A 10,181-nucleotide genomic window follows, 5' to 3' on the forward strand; every position below is an offset into this window, starting at 1 on the left:
TCTTCCTTTATTTTAGGGACAAATGGGGTTAAGAACAAGGGAGTTGGCAAAAAAGCAGTTGTATTGCTGGTATGGGCATTTCATGTGGCACATTTATTGACCATTGCTTGCAGCAATCTTTGTTTTATCGGATTTCATAATGCAAATAATATGACGGGGAAAGTTTTGTTGATTGTCCCAGTTTCCACAGACCCCTCAGATCTCTCTTTACCAGATAAAGGACTAGATTTACTAACAAGTTTTGTCAAAGCCGCCCATGATCAGCGGCTTTGGGTGATTGACTTAAAGCAATTGAGCATTTATTTCTGTTGTAGCTTAAAAGCCATTGGTCAAAGCCAGCGATCATTGGCGGCTTTGACAAACGTGGGTTAATTAATCTAGCCCAAAGTCTGTTCTAAAGCGTCTTTCCTATGCTGCTAAGAAATTAAAAAAAATCTAATGGCATAGAGAAATCAGCTTTGCAGAGAATTTTTGGAGCTAATTAATTGTTTATCTACACTTGATTAATATGCTTAATAATTTTTGGTTTGATTATAAACACAATTAAATATTGGGGTAAGTAGTAGGTGTGTCTTTTAAAACTGAATTTTGAGTTAGGTATATTTATTTATTGTTAAGTTAGATAATGTTTAGGTCTGCTCACATCACTTATTACCTTTTGTAGTCCAGAATTCTAGTCTGTTTATATATCTTCAGATTAAGCACACAAGTCATGTGCCTGCATCTATGTAAGTGACATATATGTTTAGTGCATTTAAAACAAACAAACAAACAAACAAACAAACAAACAAAGTGGTACTTCTGTTTTAAAGGTATAAGGTAGGGTGATCATGTCAGTGAACGCGAGTCTTGCAGAAATATTGGCACTCATCGGATTTGGCATATCCAAAAAGTGTTTACTTACATGTTAATGCTTTAGTTCCAACATGACTATAATAAAAATAATAATAATAATAATAATAATAATAATAATAATAATAATAATAAAAAAAACAATTATAAAGGGCAATTTTGGGTCAGAATAACTGAAACTTTGTAATCGCTGACACATGCAGTATTGACTTGTCACACTATGGTGGTCATTCCGAGTTGTTCACTCGCTAGCTGCTTTTAGCAGCATTGCAAACGCTAGGCCGCCGCCCTCTGGGAGTGTATTTCAGCTTAGCAGAATAGCGAACGAAAGAGTAGCAGAATTGCTACTAAATATTTTCTTGCAGTTTCTGAGTAGCTCCAGACTTACTCCTAGATTGCGATCAGCGCGTTCCGTTTAGTTCCTGGTTTGACGTCACAAACACGCCCTGCGTTCGGCCAGCCACTCCCCTGTTCCTCCAGACACTCCAGCATTTTTCCCTGACACGCCTGCGTTTTTTAGCACACTCCCGGAAAACGCTCAGTTACCACCCAGAAACGCCCCTTTCCTGTCAATCACTCACCGATCAGCAGTGCGACTGAAAAGCGCCGCAGGATCAACAGCAAAACTGCTAAGTTTTTAGTTAAATAACTAAGCGCATGCATGCTGCGTACCATGCGCATGCGCATTTAGCAACAAATCGCAGCATAGCGAAAATCGTCAACGAGCGAACAACTCGGAATGACCACCTATATCAAGATCATTAAACATGTTATTATTTTATTCAGATACATACAAAAAAATAATATATACTGTATATATATATATATATATACTGTATATATTATGCATATACACAATATATGTGTAGCCCCTTTCATGCTTGACGATCTGCTGCTTAATTTAATTGGAGACTTTCATTTATTCAGCAAACATATCAAGCCTATGGTTATTCATATACTGTATAAAATAATTTAATGTGTGAAGAGCTACACCTATAATTGCAGGTTCATCAAGCATTACATGGGTATAAATGGATGTGCCCCTTTAGAACGAAAATCCCCAAACAATCTGAAATAACGTAGAAATTTCTCAAGACTGGAAAGATGTAAAGCAAGATGTAGGTGAACAAATCTGATAGAATTATCGTAGTACAAATATTGGTATTTTTTATACAAATACACGTTGTATATTGCTACCTGAATAACATGTTTGGATTTTGAAAACTACTAATCCTAGGAGGATAGGAGGCAGAATAGTCTTTTAAACAAAAAAAATGCATTAAATTAAGTACGGGCAGAAATGATTATATACAATGGACAGTTGGCACATAATCATCAACCTGTTTACACTCAATTCAGAACTTGATAACAGAGCATCATGCTACATGATTACATCTAGCAGATAGAATTGTTACTAATAATATTAGTCTGAGATTAGTGGAGGCAGGCCTATTAAATTATAACTAAGAACTTTTAAATTAAAACAGCATGCTCAATATAACAATGGGGAGGGGGGGGGGGGTGTTTTAATTTCATTATTGTTGAAATTCAGTTTCAACAATACTGATCCAATATAAATATATATATATATATATATATATATATACACACACACACACACACACACACACACACACACACACACACTCACACAAAACCATAGTGGCAGTCTTCGAGGTATCTAAGAAAATTAAAAACAATGTAAGGATGACAGACAACTCGCCTATAAGGTGTTTCTGGAATGTATGGGCTATATCTACTGATGGGTGGTTTTTCAAAGCTATCAAATTTCAGGGGCTTCAGCAAATTTTGAAATGGCAAAATACATAAATGCTAAATCAAGCTTGTGGCACCAGTTGATGATCGGTAGCTTTGGAAAGCTGCTTCTTAAGATCGGTACATACCAGACGATTGTTTGGACGATTTGTTTTGAGTCGATTCGAAGCGACAAATCGTCCATAACGTCTATAGTGTACACCAGGCATGTCAAACTTGTGGCACTCCAGCTGTTGTGAAACTACAAGTCCCAGCATACTTTACCAGCTGATTGGTAGAAAGTATGCTTGTAAAGCATGCTGGGACTTGTAGTTTCACAACAGCTGGAGGGCCACGAGTTTGATATGCCTGGTGTACACACTATTGGACACTTCCGTGCGTTGTTCATCGCATATTTAGATCTGCCTGCAGTGCAGGCAGATCTGCCAATATGGTTTGCAGCGCCATGCAGTGTAATGAAGGATGGAACAAGGTGTCGTTCCATCGTTCGTTATATCAGATAGTGTGTACCGCCAATCTTGCATGGTCCAGGGCAAAGGTAAAATTGCCCCTATCATCGGAAAGATTGCTGGTTGTCTAGTGTGTACACTGTACCCAGGTTTAGTAAGTACATGGCTGGTAGTACAAATATTACCAGAGAATGGTTTCATCAAGAAAGGACTACTAATTTAGAGACAAGGCTGCTAACTGTATGAAAATATGGCTACTGTGGACAACAATGCACAGCATGTTTTAGTGACACGGGAACTGATTGCAATCACAAGGGAACAGACTTACAGGGTCTGCAAATTATAAAAAGATTTGCGAAGCATGTAGGCATTCTCAATCACAATACCCTAGTATTTTTTCACTGCTTTGCTGTGGAATAACGTACTATAATGAATCTTCATTTATTCATGTTAGTTTGCACAATATTTATTTCAGATTTTGTCTGGTCGCTGCTTTCAAGGACGTTCCATATTTCAGTGACAAAGGGATTAAAAGAGAAAATATGACTAAAAACATATACATGTGTATTTATAATGAAATATTGATACGTTCAACACAGAGAAACATGCATGCAATAACACTATCATAATTATCTACATAGCTAAATAATTCACCTAAATAGTTATCATTTAACTTCAAGATAAAATGCAATGTTTACAAATTTAAATATGTATATAAGTATAGTTCATTTATGCAATATTTCACTGTCAGTAGTGTGGTCATTTGTTCCAAAAATATGTATTTTCAATAACCTGTGGGTTCTCATTAGAATTCATTTCGACTGCCTTATTTCAAGTCAAAGTACTTAAAGACTTAAAAGGAAAGAAATTCCTAACTTATTAAAGATAAAAGGAATTCATACTGGATAATGGTCTCTACTGACCACGACAGATATTTACATGTTACTTAAAGCACAATTCGGAAGCAATAAAAGGTATTATATATATCAGAAGTGATCATATCAATATAATTACCTTTTGTTCCCTGTGAATACATTATATAAATATGTAAATATAAATACATATGTATATATGAGTGTGTATAACAATATATACATGCACATATATATATGCATACATATAGACATATATGTATATTTTATCTGCAACTATGGTAATTAGCACAGCACAGGAAAGAGGGATTTGTCATTGTTCACTTAAATGAACTGATAATTTCTTTGGAACCTCCATCAATAAATGTTTGAATAACTAAAAAATGTATTTGCTGCTTATTTAATATATACTGCGTATGTTGTTTGTCATTAGAGACAGATTGGAAAATAGCAGCTTTTTTTGTGTACATTTAATGTGCAAAAGTTATTGTAAGCAAATATTAAAGGGTATACTGTATATTCTAAAGTAGTAATACAATAGCAGTGTTTGCCAGTGTCGGACTTGGGCATTAAGGGCCCATTGGCGGAATGCAGTAATAGGAGCTCTGTGAAGGTTGGCGGTACACCTCTGAAGGCACTTGGCCAATGATATCAGAGGGGGTATTGCCAGTTGCCAAAGGGATGGAAGGAAAGAATAACAACAGAAATGCAGATACAGGCTCCAACTTAGAATTGATCCCCTAAGTCTGACACAGAGCAAAATACTTGCATACCTTTTATCAGTTCCCTACGCCCATAGTAATGTCATGACACAGTCCCTGATGATTTGCTAGCTGCATAATACTCCAGGGTCCACAAAACTTTTAATCCTAAATACAAATAAATGGTACATAATTCAACTTGTCTAGTTTTCACATAAAATATGTCACATATGCTCACATTAACCTCCTTCATTTAAGCTATAAAGTAATTGTAAACAAGACTGCGCTTGTATATTTCTATGGTTTTGGAAACCCTTAGCTGTGGTAGAAATATACATTTTTAGTCAAAAACAGATAGAACATGGTGATACCTTTGATCCCTGCTTATGTTCAGTCACGCCTTTTGGTCAGGCAGCTGTTTGAATAACCCTGATGTCTTTTGGTGCCAGTTTAGTACTCTATATGCAGCCATAGACAAAGGCCTTTTGTTTCCCAATCTCCAGGCAATTTATTTTCTTTCTCACATGATACCATAACAGAATGTACGTACATACTAATAAAACTACACAAACTACCCCCCTCCCAGGCTTCCTGAGTGTGATTAAACTCCTTTGTATCTGTGTGGCCAGAATTATAACAGAACTTCAAAAGAACATAACTTGCAATATGCCCTGATAAACCCATAATCTCTACAACCACTATATATGTTCAATAAATTAAGAATCTATACCTCGGGTTACACCCCTGACCTAAAGTAACTGGAAATGTAGTTATTCATAGGGTAGTCAGAAAGGTTAAAGGTATAGCTACAAAGGCCACTTACAGCAAGCTAGTCATACAGTCAGCATGTGTACTCTTGCCTCTGCACCCTTCAAGCTAAGGGTTGTCCCAGCACAACAGGTATTTTACTAATAGACACATACTGATCACTGGGCTATATCATATAGTGTTCCTTTCATCAGAGTGGCAAAATTCTCAGTGCAATGTACATGTGGTACATTGGGTACCAGACCAAGAGCTTCATCCCTTTCCTGCAACAAAATCATAACAGCACATCCAGTCAGTAACACCTGGAGAAATTTGGAATATACTATGGTATATAATCCGACGCTAATGTCACGACCTGCTTCGTCAATAAAACAGCTGCTAATATAGGGATAGTTAGTCCCTTACAAACAGAAACAAAAATACAATTTTGTAGCAGCGCTTGTTGATGATTAGTCAATTGCACAATAACAGTCTTTAAATATCTAAAAACAAGTTTAATTTTATAAATTGGGCTCACATAAAATCTTATAGGACATGCATAAAAATACCTCTTATATAGGATATTCCAGCAACACGTGCAGTAATCCGTTCCTTTTATAGTACCTCCTTGTCCGCCATAATGCAAACTCCCGGTTTTGTTAAATGCTTTCAAGGACTTGTGTACCTGAGTCACTGGAGGAAAAATTGCGCTGGGTTTAGTTGGTCCAGAGTCCTCACAATAGCTATGACAATGAATGGTACAGTCCAAGGTACAGGTGTTGTTAATGTTCCAAATAGGTGTCCAATTGTAAGAGGTTGGTCCGGATGGTGCTGGATATAATCTCCAAGGAGGTCTGTAATAGCCTAACGTGTTTCACTGTACCTTGCAGCTTTTTAAAAGAAAAAGGATTACTGCACATGTGTTGCTGGAATATCTTCTATAAGAGGTCTTTTTATGCATGTCCTATAAGACTTTATGTGAGCCCAATTTATTAAATTAAACTTGTTTTTAGATATTTAAAGATTGTTATTGTGCAATTGACTATTCATCAACAAGCGCTGCTACAAAATTGTATTTTAATAACACCTGAAGGGTTGGATGTGTGTGAAACCGCCCATCACAATACCGATGGCGGGATCCCAGCTGTGACATGGCTGGCGAGGGGGCGAGCGCAACAAAGACCCTTGCAGGCTCGTCAGGTTCTGTTCCAACTCTATGGGTGTCGTGGACACCCACGAGTGGGAGCAGTCCCTGTTGGTCGGCATGCCGACCAGCGGGTCTTTCAGATGCCTGGATTCCGGTATCAGTATTGTGACTGGCGGTCTCCTGACCGCCGATCACATAACCGCATACCAACCTGGGCATACATTCACTGCTATATAAATTGTCAGCAGTAACTTGAGAAAGTTTGCTCTTAAAATGGCTATCTCCACACTTAGGAGACATGAAATAACTCCCGTCACCTAGACAGTAGGTGGGATAGTCAGAGATTAAATATATGTGGGTTCACCACAGGCTGCTATAGACACACCTTAACATTAGTACAAGGGGCCTAATTTAGATCTGATCGCAGCAGCAAATTTGTAAACTAATGGGCAAAACCATGTGCACTGCAGGGGGGGGGGGGGGCAGATATAACAGGTGCAGAGAGAGTTAGATTTGGGAGGGGTGTTTTCAAAATAATTCTCTCTGTACATGTTATATCTGTGCGCTATACCGCTTCTCCCCCATGTAAGAAGGCTGCGTTGTGGGCACAACAACTGTGCGCCCCTGTCCATATTGGCGCTGCTATAAAAAATATAGCAGGCTGATATTCCCGGGCAATGTATGAACGGTCAGCTCGGCTGCAGGTTGCGATGCCCAGAGGAGCCGGCCGGGAAGGAGAAACAGCACGTCAGCTCTGAGCTCATGGAGCTCAGGGGGACAAGCTCCCCCTCTTTGGCAGACAAGATGTTAGTACATCTTGTCGATATCCCTTCCTGCTTCGCCTAGGTAATGAGGCGAAGCAGGAAGTATTATAGTAGGTGAGCACCAGCACAATCAGAAGGTGGTGAATGCAACCATCAGTCAGTTTACGGCTGCTAGCTGCAGCATGACTGGGCAAATGTACATTAGCATTTACTAGACAGGCATATATAAAAGCAGCAACAGGGCGCACTACTGTAGACTTATTCAGTAAAGCAGTGCACTAAGCGCTTAAAGGGTAGCATAACATGGTCCCTAAAGGTGGGGGCTTTGGTCCTCAGGGGCTTCCTAGGATCTTGTGTGGTGGAGGAAAGCGGTGCATATGGCATGGTAATTGGGAGGGGCCAGCAATGTCTTGTGTAATCACCCTGGGATTACGGCCGCATACTTGGGGTATATTTACTAAAAATGGTCGATTTTGATTGATATTTGGTCAATGTTTGGTCGATTTTTTTTATCGGTTTTGTGTTTCAGGGTTTAAATCACACATTTACTAACAGATCATTTTTGTCATTCTTTAAAAAAAATTGGTCAAAAAACATCTCTTAGTAAATGTGGGATTTAGGGGTATATTTACTGGCCAATGTTTGAGCGATATTTAATAGATTTTATATTTCAGGGTGTAAATTCCACATTTACTAACAGATGATTTTTGCTATTTTTTTTTAAACAATGTCAAAAATGATCTGTTTAATTGGTAAATGTGTGTTTTAAACACAAAATTGATCAAAAATTGATCAAACATAGTCCGAAAATCGATATTTAGGAAATTAACCCCGTGGCTCCAGCTTTAACAGCCATGGACGGAGGAGTCCAAGTACATGAAAAGTGTGGTAGTCACTAGGAGCTGGGAGATGAATGACAGTGCCTACATGGTCTGCTCAGGTGCCTAGTACATGAACCTCACCCTGCCTTTACAAGCTTGGAAAATTACCTACACGGTAGGCAGAGCCATGCTTTAGGTACTCGAGAATTTATGACAGCCTTGCCCACAGCTTCCTGCAACCATGTCATTGGAAAAATAAAGCTGTGACCAATTTGCCCAATACATGTCTCAATCAATAATTTTTACCATTATAAGGCAGGGTACCACTCTATCACCGCTGCTCTGCATAGCAGAACGACGGTGAATGGACGGCGCGCATCATCCACACAGTGCAGGAAAAGGCTGGGGGCTAGCCGGCAGTTCCCGGAGCACTGGGACCACTGAGACCCTGCATGATGAGAAACGGGAGCATGACCTTGTGTCATGACCCCAGAACGTCATCCACCATGGGGCATGACCCTCATGAGCCCAATGTCCCAACCCCTTTTGAACACACAAGTGCCTGCAGCACACGCAAAGTCCCAGGGGGCAACATTCAAAAGTTGGGGGGTATGATTGATGGTGTCAAATTGTGATAATGTACTATCGATGGTTTTAACCATCGGTGGTACACGCATGCACAGAAATTAGGAATTTGATACCTACTGGATATTCCTTTTCTCATAGTCTGTAGTGGATACTGGGGTTCTGTACTTTAGTCCCATGGGGTATAGATTGGGTCCACTGGAGCCGGGCACTTTAAAACCTTTAGTGTGTGTATGTGTGCTGGCTCCTCCCTCTATGCCCCTCCTACCAGACTCAGTCTAGGAAAACTGTTCCCGAGGAGACGGACATACCATGAGAGAAGGAATAAAGACAACAGCGGTGAGGCAACAAGCCAACACACAACCATAACCAAAAGGAGGGCTTTGATCAGAACACAGGCTAGCAACACCAACCAAACCAGGACAGCACAGCTATCCCAACAACATAACATGACTGCAACCGCGGCCAACCAAATACTTACTCAGGTAAGCAAGAATCGAAGCACTGAGTACAAGAAAAGGAATTACCGGTAGGTATCAAACTCCTGTTTTCTGTATCGTCCTAGTGGATACTGGGGTTCTGTACTTTAGCACCATGAGGAAGTCCCAAAGCTCCCAAATGGGTGGGAGAGTGCTGAGACCCCTGTAACGCCGCTTGACCAAACTGAACGTCCTCCTTGGCCAAGGTGTCGAACCGATAAAATTTCACAAAAGTGTTTGAACCAGACCAAGTAGCAGCTCAGCACAACTGTAAGGCCGAGACACCACGGGCAGCCGCCCAGGAAGAGCCCACAGACCTCGCTGAATGGGCCTGATTAGACGTCTGCAAAGGCAAGCTAATGAAGTATAGGCCTGTTGAATGGTCAACCTGAGCCAACGAGCAATGGATTGCTTGGAAGCCGGACGACCAATCTTGGTGGCATCATAAAGGACAAACACCGAATCAGATTTCCGATGACGAGCCATCCTCTTTACAAAAATCTTCAGAGCCCTCACTACATCTAAGGACTCTGGTCCAATGGAATCACCAGACAACACCCGAACCACAATGGATTGATTGACATGAAAAGCTGAAACCACCTTTGGTAAAAACTGAGGACGGGTTCCGAGTTCCACCCTGTCTTCATGAAAAATCAAATAAGGGCTCTTACAGGATAAGGCACCCAATTCAGAGACACATCTTGCAGACGCCAATGCCAATAACATCACCGTTTTCCAGGTGAGAAATTTTAACTCTGCCTTATGTAAGGGTTCAAACCAGTCCAATTGAAGAAAAGACAAAACCACATTGAGATTCCACAGAGCCGTGGAAGGTACAAAGGGCGGTTGCATATGAAAAAACCCTTTTAGAAAAGTTTGTACTTCCGGCAACATGGCAAGTTGTTTCTGGGAGAAAATAGAGAGCGCCAAAATCTGGACTCTGATGGAGCCTAAACATAGGCCCGTATCCACTCCTGCTTGGAGGAAA

The sequence above is a fragment of the Pseudophryne corroboree genome, chromosome 2 (genome assembly GCF_028390025.1).
Source record: "Pseudophryne corroboree isolate aPseCor3 chromosome 2, aPseCor3.hap2, whole genome shotgun sequence".
NCBI lineage: Eukaryota > Metazoa > Chordata > Amphibia > Anura > Myobatrachidae > Pseudophryne > Pseudophryne corroboree.